This window comes from Psammomys obesus, unplaced genomic scaffold, assembly GCF_907164565.1.
Source record: "Psammomys obesus unplaced genomic scaffold, mPsaObe1.curated_primary_1811, whole genome shotgun sequence".
Lineage (NCBI taxonomy): Eukaryota > Metazoa > Chordata > Mammalia > Rodentia > Muridae > Psammomys > Psammomys obesus.
Window position 1 is genome coordinate 3,946,034 of NW_026585987.1, and position 13,162 is coordinate 3,959,195.

Below are 13,162 nucleotides of genomic sequence, written 5' to 3' on the forward strand. Positions count from 1 at the left end.
ATCATTACCACATTTATATGACTTACCCCTTACTGTAAACCACCCTGTGGAGAGCCTGGTGCACAGAAAACACGGGCCAAGAGCCCCCATTTACTGAGTGCCAGGGTGGAGAATCATAGATAGTAGCAGCTTTTAGGAATTAATTTTTCCATTTAAATTTTATTGTTCTATGAGAAAGGAAGGAGCTAGACAACATTTCGTACATGAAGAAGTTGAGGTTTCCAGAGAATAGCTGAACTCTTAATTCCAAAACCTTAAGCCCATATATACTTCCGTCCTTGTGTGGCAGGATTCTCCGTTTATTGATTTAGCGATGGACTTTATTGACTCACCCTTGCCCTAGTTTTCATTGTCTGGCATCATGAGCTAGGATTAGCATCTGACCCAGTGAATCTTGCTGGGTTTCTTAAATCCATCTCTCATCTCCCCAGAGCAGCAGAAACAGCAGCTGTCCACACTTCCAGCTAGCTCAGGCGAGCCCTTGCTGATCCATTAGACCAGTGGTTCTTCACCTGTGGGTTGTGACCCCTTGGGAGGTCATAAATCAGATTCACATTACACTTCATAACAGTAGCAAAATTACGGTTAGGAAGCTCAATGACATAATTTTATAGTTGGGGGTCAGTACAACATGAGGAACTGCATCAAAGGTTCACAGAAGTAGAAAGGTTGAGACCCACTGCTCTAGACTAAACTAGGAAAAGTGAATCGCACTAGTCAGGTTTCATACCTGGTCAGAGCTAATGAAGTAGGAAGAGGAACTGTGCCTGGGCATAAGGGCTGTGGTTTCCTTTTGTCCTGGTCTCTGCTGGTTGCCAGGCACCCTGTGCATTGTGCGTGCAGAGGCTTAACCATTAATGAAGTTATGCTGGGGAAAAGAAGAAAAATACAAAATCTCTGACCTTGTTTCCTTTCTTTCCACCTTTACACAAATGGTAGTGACTCCATCATTGGGTTTGGACTCAGGGGCTCTTCTCTTGCCTTCTGGAATCCTTTCAGATTCCCTCTTACTCATTCATACCTGGCCAACTGCCCAGGATGTGCATGGCAGCACAGTTTTGGCAGCTTCCTCTGCCTTGGCCAGTGTAGAGCTCTGAGAGGAGAGGGAGAGGCATAAATGCGGGCATTTGTGCCTCTGGCTTCCATCCTCCCTTCATACTCGCCTTTACTCGCTGTGGGTCTCACAGAATGGGGACCTCTTGAGTTTCCAACTTATTTTCTTTAGCCAACCCTTTGTCTGTTCTTTTGGGCCTGAAATATTGAGTAGGCCTACTGACTTTTATGTTGTTTAACAGTCTTCATGGTCTCCGTTAAGCCTTCTCCATTAGTGAGGTAAAGACAGGACTTGTTAGGAAACATAATTATCAAGGTCGATTTTTGTTTTTGTTTTTAAACAGGATCTCACTATGTAGTCCTGGCTGGTCTGAAACTTGCTATATAGACCAGGCTGGCCTCAAACTCACAGAGATTCACTTGCCTCTGCCTCCCGAGTGCTGGGATTAGTGTCTGCCAATCATTGAGCTTTGAGGTCCTTCTTAGGATGGCAGACTGGAGAAACAGAGGAGCTAGGCTGACATGGTTGAAGGGCTGAGGACCAGGGCTAGTGGGAAAGCTTTTGGTCTGAGGCTGAAGGGCTGAGACCTAGAGTTCTGGTGTCCAAGGCAAGCAAAGATGGTGTTCAGCTTTGAGAGAGGAGAGAGAGAGGAGAGAGGACAGGGTGGGGGGGAACAGAACATTTTTTTGTGTAGGGCCTACCCTGTTTGGGAAAGAGCGTCTTCCTTCTCTTCTGGAAATGCTGTCATATTTAACTAGCTAAGTGAGTTTCCCTAAATCTAGTCAAGTTGACACAGCAACCACAACTTGTTAGACCCAGGAGCTGTGATAAATAGGGCTGATTAAATTGTTAGACTCTTCATTGGAATAAAGCTATTCAAGGAAAGAAAAAAAAAAAAGATGGTCACATACATAGAAATAAGAGCCAGGAACCTTTGTGACATCTCTGAATTTTCTCCCAGTGTTTGCAGAGCAGTCCTGGGACGGACAAGGTCAGGGTTGGCTGTCAGGGCGAACAGCCTGTAAGGGCTCCCCAGGTTTCTTCTGTTAAAGTGAGGGCAATGGGTGGAGGGAAGATGGCTGCATTTGGGCTGGGAAGCTTAAACCTCCAGATTTTCCTGGACTTAACCTACAGAAACAACCGTCATGTTTTCCCTTCCCCCTCCCTTAAGTTAGACTTATCCCAGCAACTCTCTTTTCAGGAGTCTCCACCAGAGACTCTGTAATGAAAGAAGGACCTTAGTCTGCACTGAGGAATCTTGGGAGTTTTCTGAGTGTAGTGCCTCTACTATGGACATAATATCACAGATGACCTTTCTCACTCTTAGTGTTCTGTTTCTTTTTGAGACAGATTCTCATATAGCCCGGGCTGGACTTGAACTTGCTACAGAGGTGGACCTTAAACTTCTGCCTTCTGCCTCTACTTCCAGAGTATTGGGATTATAGATATGGGCTGTCATGTGCTGCTGGGGATTGAACCTGGGGCTTTGTGTATGTTGGGTAAGCACTCTACCAACTAAACTATTACACTTCCAAACCCCTAACCCTTACGCTTCAATTTACTAGCCGCTTGAACTGGTTTTTGTTTGTTTGTTTGCTTTTGTATTTTTGTTTCTTTTTGAGACAGGGTTTCTCTGTTTAGCCTTGGCTGTCCTGGGCTCACTTTGTAGACCTGCGCCCAAACTCACAGAGATGCCTTCCTTAGTGCTGGGATCACAGGCGTGTGCCACCACACCCGGCTCCACTTGAACGGTTTTTCTTTTTCACTTTGGGCTTGGTTTTATCTCCATAAATTTCAAATCTATGAGAAATTTGAACAAATGGTATAGGATGCATATTCTTCATATTCTTCACTCATTTCACAATCTTTTTTTTTTTTTTGAGACAGGGTTTTACTGTGTAGCTGTCTTGGAACTCACTCTGTAGACCAGTCTGGCCCTGAACTCAGAAATCTGCTTGTCTCTGCCTCCTGAGTGCTGAGATTAGTGGCATGCATCACCACTGCCTGGCTTATTTCACATTTTTTTTGTCTTGCTGTTTGAAATTAAGTTGTAGAAATATATATGCATACATGTATGCTTAGATGTTCTTACTTACACAGTTTGGAGGCAAAGTGCTTTCCCCAAACCGTCTGTGGTGGTTTGAATGGGAATGGCTCCATTGGCTTATGTGTTTGAATACTTGGTCTCAGTTGGTGGAACTTTTTGGGAAGGATTAGGGGACATGGCCTTACAGGAAGCTTTGAGAGCAGGCTTTGAGAGTTTAGAAGCCCAGGCCAGTCTTATTCTCTCTGCCTCGGCTAGCTAGCTTTTGAGAGGTTCCCCATGCAGCCCGGAGTGGCCTCACATTCACAAGCCTCCTGTTCAGTCACACAAGTGCTGAGATTGCAGGTTTTCCTGTCTCTGTCTTTACTTCATTATTAGTTTATGATGAAGTGTACAGTTTGGGGATAGCCAATGGAAGGGTTGGGGGAGCATCTTTGCCTTCCCTGAGGGCTCCCTGCTCCTGACACATTTACACAGGCCTGGAGCTACCCTACTTAGTGCATTTTTATGGAGTGCTTTAGCTTCTTTTCCTGTTAATGTGACTAGACACCCTGACAAAAGTAACTTGAGGGAGAAAGGGCTTGTTTTAAGGTACAGTTGGCAGAGGTGTTCCTACCACGTTTAACTCAAGCTTAGTGGCAAACAAGGTAGACGTTAGTGAAATATGGAAGTCTGAGTCTGAGCAAGCCTGAAATAAGGCCAGAACAGATACACAGGCTAGAAATCAGACTCCTGATCCCAGTGCCCGGCTGGAAACCTTAATACACAAGGTGATGTCACTTGGATATAGGCAGATTTCATTCTTTTTCCTGTCAGGTGCAGAAGTCTTTCATAGAGGAAGAATCCACTGAAGAGATCTTGAAGAGTTATAAAGGTATCAGGATGAGGAAATACTATCCACTCTTCAGCTGGGCTCCTCAGAACTGGAGTCTCCAGTCCTGACTGAAAAATTTGGATTCTTCGTTTGTGCTTTTTCTGTAGATCCAATAGATGTTTAAACATAGGTGTGTCCTGTGTTTCGGAAAGCTACCTGTAGCGGTTTTTTTCTTAACTCTACTTTATTTGGCGTGTTTAGGCCTCTACTGCCTTTTCATTAGCCCCCCAACCTTAAGTAGAGAGAGAAAAGGTTAGTGGGGAGAGGGGACCCAGACCCCTTTACTGTTCCTGGCTCAAGGAGTTCTTTTAGGGCTCGATAGCAATCTTTGCCAACTGCGGACGCAGTTAGCAGTCTCTTCCACGCTGCTGCACCCTGAAGCATTTCTGTCTGTCTGTCTGTCTGCTCCAAACCGCCACACTGTCTTTGGTCTCTCCAAACTTCTAGATACCACACGCCAACACCGAACTCCACACTGAACGCCATCATCACCTCTTTTTCATCCTCCTATTTATACTTGCAGAGTCCTAGACCACTCTCTCCATTCAGCACGTGGAAGGCGGTTACCACCTGGCAAAGTCGCACCCCACACGTGACAATTAACAGGTGTGGACAGACTACAGTAGCCCAACTAAAATCCCACACTGGGGATTCAAGTAAAAACATATTTACATAACATACAAAGAAACCAAAACTTCCATTTCAGTCCTGTGAGTGGTTGCTGAGGGAGTTACAAGTGTTATGAGCTATGTATTAATACTGTGTACCAGGAGTTTCTTGCAGGCTCTGGATCACAGGAAAGCTCATGCAAGGCATCGGGAAAGTTCCTGCTTTGAGTGCTCTGAAGAGGCCTGCAGGCAGCAGGGAGAGACAGTCCTTCACCTCCACCTAGTGGCGGCCACGGGAATGGCATGCTGACCAGACCGGTCAAACTGGTGAAAGATTTATTTCCAATCAGCTCTGCAACAGAACTTTTGTTTAAATACAACAAAAATTATATGACAAACAAAATAAAGTATAATTTTTATTATTAAATTCAGCAAACTGTGACATTTCAATAGATAAAACTTCAATAAAAAAGACAAGGAAAAAGAAAATCGTGTTCGCGTCGTTTTTAAAACCGGAGAGTTGGGATATGATGGCCACTTCATCATATTAAAATGCTCTAATGTAATTTTGAACAAATGCCATAAATATAAATACTGCTTTACTGTAGAAAATGAACTCATTTCTTTTAAAAAGTTATCTAATTTAGCTGAGTTTGGTGGTACCTGTAATCCCTAAATTTAGGAAGCCAGGAAGATCAGCCTGGGTTACATAGTAAGTTCCAGGCTAGCCTTAGCTACAAGAGCAAGTTATTATTTAAAAAACTGGGAAAAGAGCCACTGTACATTAGATTTATGACCTTGTTACTCATGGTGCTAATGTATAGCTTAGGTTTTGAAAAGATTACTATGTAGCAGAGAAATTGACTCACAGGGTACATTAATGAGAGCTGAAAATACTTTAAGGACATCATAGCAAAGAGCATTCATTCTAAAATCTTATGTAGAATGAAGCAAGATAACATTTTCTTTTTTTAAAAATGATTTATTCGGTTTTATTTTCTATGCATTAGTATGAAGGAGTCAGAGCGCTTGGAATCAGCATTAACAGACAGTTCTGAGCTGCCATGTGGGTGCTGGGAATTGAACCCAGGTCCTTTGGAAGAGCAGACAGTGCTCTTAACCACTGAGCCATCTCCCCAGCCCACAAGATAACATTTTCATAAGCTATCTCTAATCCTAGATTAGTCAATTTGAATAACTTTCCCTATACTTTAATAAAGTTTATCTGTTGATGGTAGAAGTAATGAATTCCAGATTTGTCTCCACTTTTGCTGATGGATAATAAAATCCCCACCCTCGTAGACAGTTCTGAAGGGCTGTTTTTAAGTGATAGTCAATATTGTTTTTATCCAGAATACATCTTGTCTACAAGCTCTAACTTGTTTTGGTTCTTAGATATTTACCACTGAAAAAATATGTAGTGTGAAACTCTTAAAATAATTGAAATTCTGAAGCTGTCAGGAAGATCAGTGAAAAGATGAAAAGATAGGAAAAGATGGAAAAAGAGGAACGCCGGGGGCCACACTCGTGAAATCTCAGCAATCTGACTGCCTAAACATGCTGACTTGGATGGGGTGCGGCATGTGGCCTACAAGAACAACTCTGGCCACGACGGAATGCTGAGAGCACGAGAAATGCTCGTCTCCAGGGGAGAGCGCAGCAACTGCCAACATCCAGCCCTGACGACATGCGTCCACGTCCTCTCACACAGACGCAGCAGCCTGTAGTTCTGGATTTCGGGATAGGCATGTACACATAAGTGAAAGTAAAGATAGTTAATTAAAAGGGGCCACCGATCTGAAAGAGCAAGGAGGGGCATGTGGGAAGGCTTGGAGGGAGGAAAGGGAAGGGAGAAATGATGTAATTAGATTATAATCTCAAAAAATTAAAGAAATAAAAGGATACAGCTGTTCGTTCACTTCCTTAAAAAGTGTGAAAGGGCTTCCTAGGCTAAGAGTTTATTCCAGACACTCACCAGACCTCTGCACAGTAACTGTGGCACTGCAGCCCACAACTGTAGCTGGACGATCAGGTGGTATAACATTGCATGGGAAGTGAACATTCTACACTTCAAAGAATGGGATTTTATTTTATTCACAGGGTTTTTTTAATGTCACGAATGCACTGTGAAGTTGGCACTTCCTCAGTGAAAGAGGTGGTGGATCACATTGGTTTACCAGATGAAATCCCAGAAGAAAATGCTGTACAGCAGCATTGATTTTTCAGTGGTTCAGAAAGACTCCAGTGAAAGGTGTGATGTTGAAAGTTGGAAGATCAGAGTAAAGGCAGATGGAATCTACAATCACATATTTTTACTCATCAAAGTCTGTGGTAAAATATAATTGAAGCCAGGTGCGGTGACCCACACCTGTAATCCCAGCTCTCTGGGAAGTAGACTCAGGCAGATCTCTGTGAGTTCGAGACCAGCCTGGTCTACAAATTGAGTCCAGGACAGCCAGAACTACACAGAGAAACCCTGCCTCGAAAAAACAAAAACCCATCAATCAATCAATCAATAAATAAATGTATTTTCTCTCATACATATGGACCTTGGTTTCCTATTCCTCCACTGCTCCTAGTCTCTCTCCTTACCTCTCCTCTCTCCCAGATCCTCTCTTCAGAAAAGAGCAAGCCTCCCAGGGATATCCACCTTACACAACATAATGAGTTATAATAAGATTAGGCACAAACCTCATATCAAGACTGGATGAGGTAACCCAGTAGGAGGAAGACAAATTGCCAAAATCTTACATCTGCTATTTTGGTTATAAACATTAGTAATAAAAAGATAAAATTATCAAGCAATAAAAAAATTACTTTCCAAATTTAGCTGGTAGTGTAAAACAATTAACTTTCCTAACAACTAAAATTAGCATCAAAATAATAAGTTTGAATTGGCAATACAAACAAACAAATGAAACTATTTATATTGCAACTGCCGCTGCTGTCTCTCTGCTCAGCTCAACCTGATGAGTGTGACATTACCATAGCTACTCAACAGATCCCATGTGCCCGCTGATGTTTCTAGGCGCCTCTCTCATTTCCTATACTTTCTGAACCAGTAACATACATACTGGTCTGCACTGGCATGAGGAACATCTTCTCTTCTTACGTTTGGGAATTTAGGAGATGATCTTGGAGCAGGTCAGCATCAAAAACAGTTGTTACTGAAAACTGGCTTTCCAAGCCCTGGGGAGGCTGAGCCACAGCACGGCAAGTTTGGAGCCAAGGCTGGCATAGTGTGCTTCTGCTTGCCTTCCCTCAAACTGGAAGACCCCAAACCCGCTTCAGGAAAATACAGACAGAAGTGTGGCCGAAACGTTTTAGAACGTACCCGCTTGTTTATTTTTAGTTTCTTAAATATTTTAGTAATCTTTAATGTTTTGATTTACAGAATGAAAGTTTATGTGTATTTTAGGCATTTTAATACAAAGTGTACAAGATAGTGATTAAATTATTATTAATATTACTCGTAGTCTTATTTACTAATTATGTTTTGTTTTTAGGTAGGGGTCTCCTGTAACTCAGGCTGGCCTAAAACTTGTTATGTAGTTGAGGATGCTCTTGAACTCCTAATCCTCTTTTCTCCACCTCCAAGGCCGAGTATACATATCTATGCACTGAAAGTACTGTTTTATGAAGTGCTGGGCAACAAATCCAGGGTTTTGTGCATGCTGGGCTCGCACTCCACCAATGGCGCTCCACACCAATTCCAAGAAAGTTTGACTTTGCAACCTAAAAGGCTTTCCCCCCTGTTATCATGACAGTATGGTATAATAGCTCTATCTACAGTGTAAAAGAAAAACACATCCATTCTGTTACACTGTCCCCTTTCTTGGGACTTCTGAGAATGCCAGCAAGTAAATGTTTCTCAAATACTGATTCAAACAGCTTTGCTTTTCCAGCAGCGGCCCTGTGAGTCATTGGGGACCACCAAGAAGGCTTACCTGGTAGCTCTTATGCTTTTGGAGGTTAGCTCCCTGTCCTAGTCGGTGTGCTGTTGCCGTGAAGAAACACCATAACTGCAGCGATAAAGGAAAACATTTAACTGGGGCTGGCTCACAGTTTCAGAGGTTCAGTATCGTCATGGCAGGAAGCGCGGTGGCACACAGGCAGACACGGTGCTGGAAAAGGAGCTGAGAGTTCTACCCGCGGATTGGTGGCAGCAGAAGTGAGTGCCATACTGGACCTGGCTTGAGCGTCCGAGACCTCAAAGCCCACCCCCAGTGACACACTTCCTCCAATATTGAGTTCTTTGGGTTTGTGGAACAGAGGGTGAGATAGCTAGAGCAGCTGAGTGTATGCAAGAGAATACAGCGTTGGGTAAGGGATGTAAGGTGGGGAGAGACGACAGTGCATATTTGAGGGAGGGTTGATGACGGATACTGGAAACATGGGAATGCCAGCGGGTTGGAGTTCTCTGTGAAATAAAGAATTGGAGCAAGACTTTGGGTAAGTAAGCTAGAGGGATGTTTCAAGTGGATGGCAGTATAGTATGGGGCTTTGATTTTATATTTCAGAGGGGGTTAAGAGGAGGCAGAGAAAAATCTGCTTGAGATGGGCAGGCTATGGGAAGGAGAGACTGGAACGCCGAAGAGCAGGTTATCTGATACATGAGAAGATGACCAGCAGGTTGAACAGTGACAGAAATGTGGGAATTTAGTGAGAAGTCACTCTGCCGGCACAAACGTCAAGTCATTTGCTTAAAAAGACTTAAGGTTTTGGAAATAATTTTAATTATTCATACTCTAGTTTTTAAATCACGTATTTGGGTTGTGTGTGTGTGTGTGCAGTGTGCCATGGGGAACACGTGGAAGGCAGAGAACAAGGTTGGGAAGCAAGCTCAGGTCCCTGCTTGGCAGTGGTCACCTTTCCCTGCTGAGCCATCTCGTCAGCTTCAGACTTTCAAATGCCAGGTCTTGGCTGGAGGGCTGGCTCAGCTGTTAAGAGCACCATGGCTCTTGCAGAGGACCTGGGTTCAATTCCCAGTAACCATACACTGGCTTGCAGCCACTGTAACTCCAGTCCCAGGGGATCTGAAGCCCTCTTCTGACCTTTGACGGCCCTCTTCTGACATCACACACACACACACACACACACACACACACACACACCCCTATACATGCAGAGGCTTGGGAGGTTGAGGCAGGAGAACCACACGTTCAAATCCGGACTGCTACTGTGTTAGTTCAAGGACAGGTCAAGCAAAAAAAAAAAAAAAAAAAAGAAAAAGGGTACAAGAGGGCTAGGGTATAGTTCAGTGGTAGAGTGCTTGCCTGGCATGCAGGAGGTCTTGGCTACATCCTGGGGGCTTGTACAACTGGTGTGACCCAGGGGAAGAGGAGTGAGGCTTGGTGACACTGATGATCTGACCTTGTTCCTCAGGGTGTGGCTCAGGACCCAAAAGCACCTGCCCTCCCTGGGAGCTCATTAGAAATAAAGATTTCAAAGATGGGTGTGGTGGCACACACTTTTGGATGGATCTCTGTGAGTTCGAGGCAAGCCTGGTCTACAAATAGAATATGAGGACAGCCAGGACGATTACCCAGAGAAACCCTGTCTTGACTCTAGGCTTCCTCGAGCAGGATCTGTGTGTTCAACAAGATCACCAGGTCACCTGTGAATGCCGCAAAGCTTGTCAGCACTGTCTAGAAAACTTTGAGCAGACAGTTTAGGATGCAGCTGGGGGGGTGTCATGGATGTCAATTTCCTTTTGCAAAGCATGCAAGTCACAGTGGTGCCCCACGGCTGAGCAAACGGAGGTATGCGCTGGCTCACTGATTCTCTCCCAGTGGGACTACAGACAGTGATTTAGACAGATGGGATCTAGTGAACTCATGGCCAGGATGACTGGACTTTACTGATGAGACGGCCCAGTTCACTCTTGTGGCTGACTCAACACACCTTTTCTTTTTTTGTTTTTAATTAAAAATATGATTTAAAAATAATATGATTGTGTATGTATGTCCTATGTGATGCCCAAGAAGGCTGGAAAAGGGTGTTAACCTTTAGAACTGGAGTTGTAGATGGTTGTGAGCCACCATGTAGATGCTGGGAACTGAACCCTGGCCCTCTGCAAGACAGACAGTGCTCTAAACCACTGAGCACTCTCTCTAGCTCTCATCATTTGACCTTTATAAAGAAATGGTCATTTGTTCTGCAAGATGTCACTGTGTGTGTGTGTACTTGTGAGATGTGTTTCCTTCAAGTTACAGGCAGACCCACCTCTGAATGGATCTCCTGAGTGCTGAGATTAAAGGTGTGAGACACCATGCCCATCCCACACAGACATTCTTTGAATAGTGTGTCCTAGCTAGGTTCATGCCAACTTTAGACAAGCTGGAGTCATCTGAAAGGAGGGAACCTCGATGGAGAACGTGCCTGCATACCGTTCAGCTGTCAGGCATTTTCTTACTTAGTGACTGACGGGAGGGCCCTGCCTGTGGTGTTTCAGGTTGCGCCATGTTGCGTGATTGAGCCAGTAAGCAGCACCCCTCCATGGCTTCTGCATCAGCTCCTGCCTCCAGGACCCTGCCCTGTTTGAGTTCCTGCCCTGACATCCTTTAATGATGAACAGTGCTGTGGAAGTGGAATAAGCCTTCGCTCCCAGGTTCCTTTGGTCATGGTGTTTTATCATAGCAGGAGTAACCCTAACTTGGACATGGTGAATTGTTAATAAGACGAACTCAAACTGTGTCGCTGTTCTACCGATGACTTTTCTGCTGCCGGGTTGAAATGCCATGGCCAAGGCAGCCTGTAGAAGGGAAACTATTTGGACTTACTGTCCGTAAAGGGTTAGAGTCCATGCTGAGGAGCAGAGGCGTGACAAGCAGCAGGCGCGGTAGCAGGAACAGGAAGCTAAGGGCTTACATTTTGAACCTCAAGCAGGAAGCAAACGGAGGAATCTGGGAGTGGCTTTAGTCTTTAAACTCTCAACGCTAGCCTCTGTGACATACTTCCTCCAGCAAGGCCATACTTCCTAAGCCTCTCACACTGCACCGCCAACTGGGGACCAAATATTCAAACACCTTAGGCTACGGGACACACCTCATTCAAGCCAATACAAGCCTTATGCCAAGTTGCCCAAACAGAACCCGTGCTCTAGAGCAGTGGTTTTCAAACTTCCGGGAGTGAGGACTCACCTGAGGTCACAGGAAAACAGGTGTATGCATTAGGATTCACAGCTAGCAAAATTACAGTTAAGAAGCAGCAATGAAAATAATTTTATGGTTAGGGGTCACCACAACGTGAGGAACTGTGTTAAAGGGCGGTGGCACCAGGAAGTTGCGAACCACTGTCCTAGAGGATCTTAGGCCATACTTTCCTCTCTAGCAAGGATGAGACGGTGTGTGCTAGTTGGCTTTTTATCTCTGTAAGGAAATATCTGAGAACCTTCTTAAAGGGAGGAAAGAGTTTAGCTCCCGGTTACAGAGTTTTCAGTCCGTGGTTGGCTGGCTCGTAGCCTCTGAGCCCAGGGCGAAGCAACAAGCCTGTGGAGGAGCAGATGCTCATTTCCTGGCTTCCAGGAAGCAGGCAGAGAGGAAGGACCGGGCATGAGATGCTCCTCAAAGGCTCGGCCTCAGCGAGCTGCTTCTGCCGCGCAGGCTGGGTTTCCTAAGAGATGGTTCAGTAGTGGCTGGAGCAGCAAGCGGCCGGCACATCCTCAGCACGGAGCGCAGAGAGCATACAGGAGGCAGGGGAGGCTTTTCACTGTGGAGACCGACCCCTAGGTTACACACTTCCTACAACATATCCCAAACACCGCCGCCAGCCGGGGCAGAAGAGTAAAATGACTGACCCTGTGGGTCACATCCGGACAACACTGGAGGTTTCCTTACACTCCTGTCTTCTAAATGTCCTGCTTCTATTTGTGGCCACCGTTTTTCTTTACACTGAGGAACACTTAAGTATTAAAAACAGGCTAAAAAATAGAATTTCCTTATCTGTTTGAAGAACACGTACGATTTTTTTTTCTGTGCTTTCTTTGCTTTTTAACAAATTTTGTTTTAGTGGTAGTAGTTGGAAAGAAATAAATTTATAATTTAAACAAAATTATAGAAACTAAGTGTAATCAAATAGCATATATATATATATATATATATATATATATATATATATATATATTCTTTTTTTTTGCCAGAAGGTGGTAGCAAAGCTACAGTCAGACCTTGAATAAAATTTTTAAGTGTCACCACTCAGTGGAAAACCATGCCAAACCAAACCAAATGAAAAGAGAAATCAAGAACAAAGTAGACAAACAATGGACTATCATCTGTTTATTTTACTCATAGTTTCATTAAGTCATGTTTTAATAATTCAGCATTTTGTTTTTAAAAGCTATAAAATAAGCATAATTCTTACCTCCTAAACATAATAAAATGAGTGCACATTATTTTGAGTTGAAGAGTTACTTTTTTTCAAGACAAGGTTTCGCTATGTAACCATAGCTGTCCTGGAACATGCTCTGTAGACCAGGCTGGCCTCCCTCTCAGAGATCTGCCTGCCTCTGCCTCCTGGCTGCTGGGATTAAACGTGTGGGCCACCACTGGCCTTTGGGTCAGAGGCTTTTTTGACTTAAATTT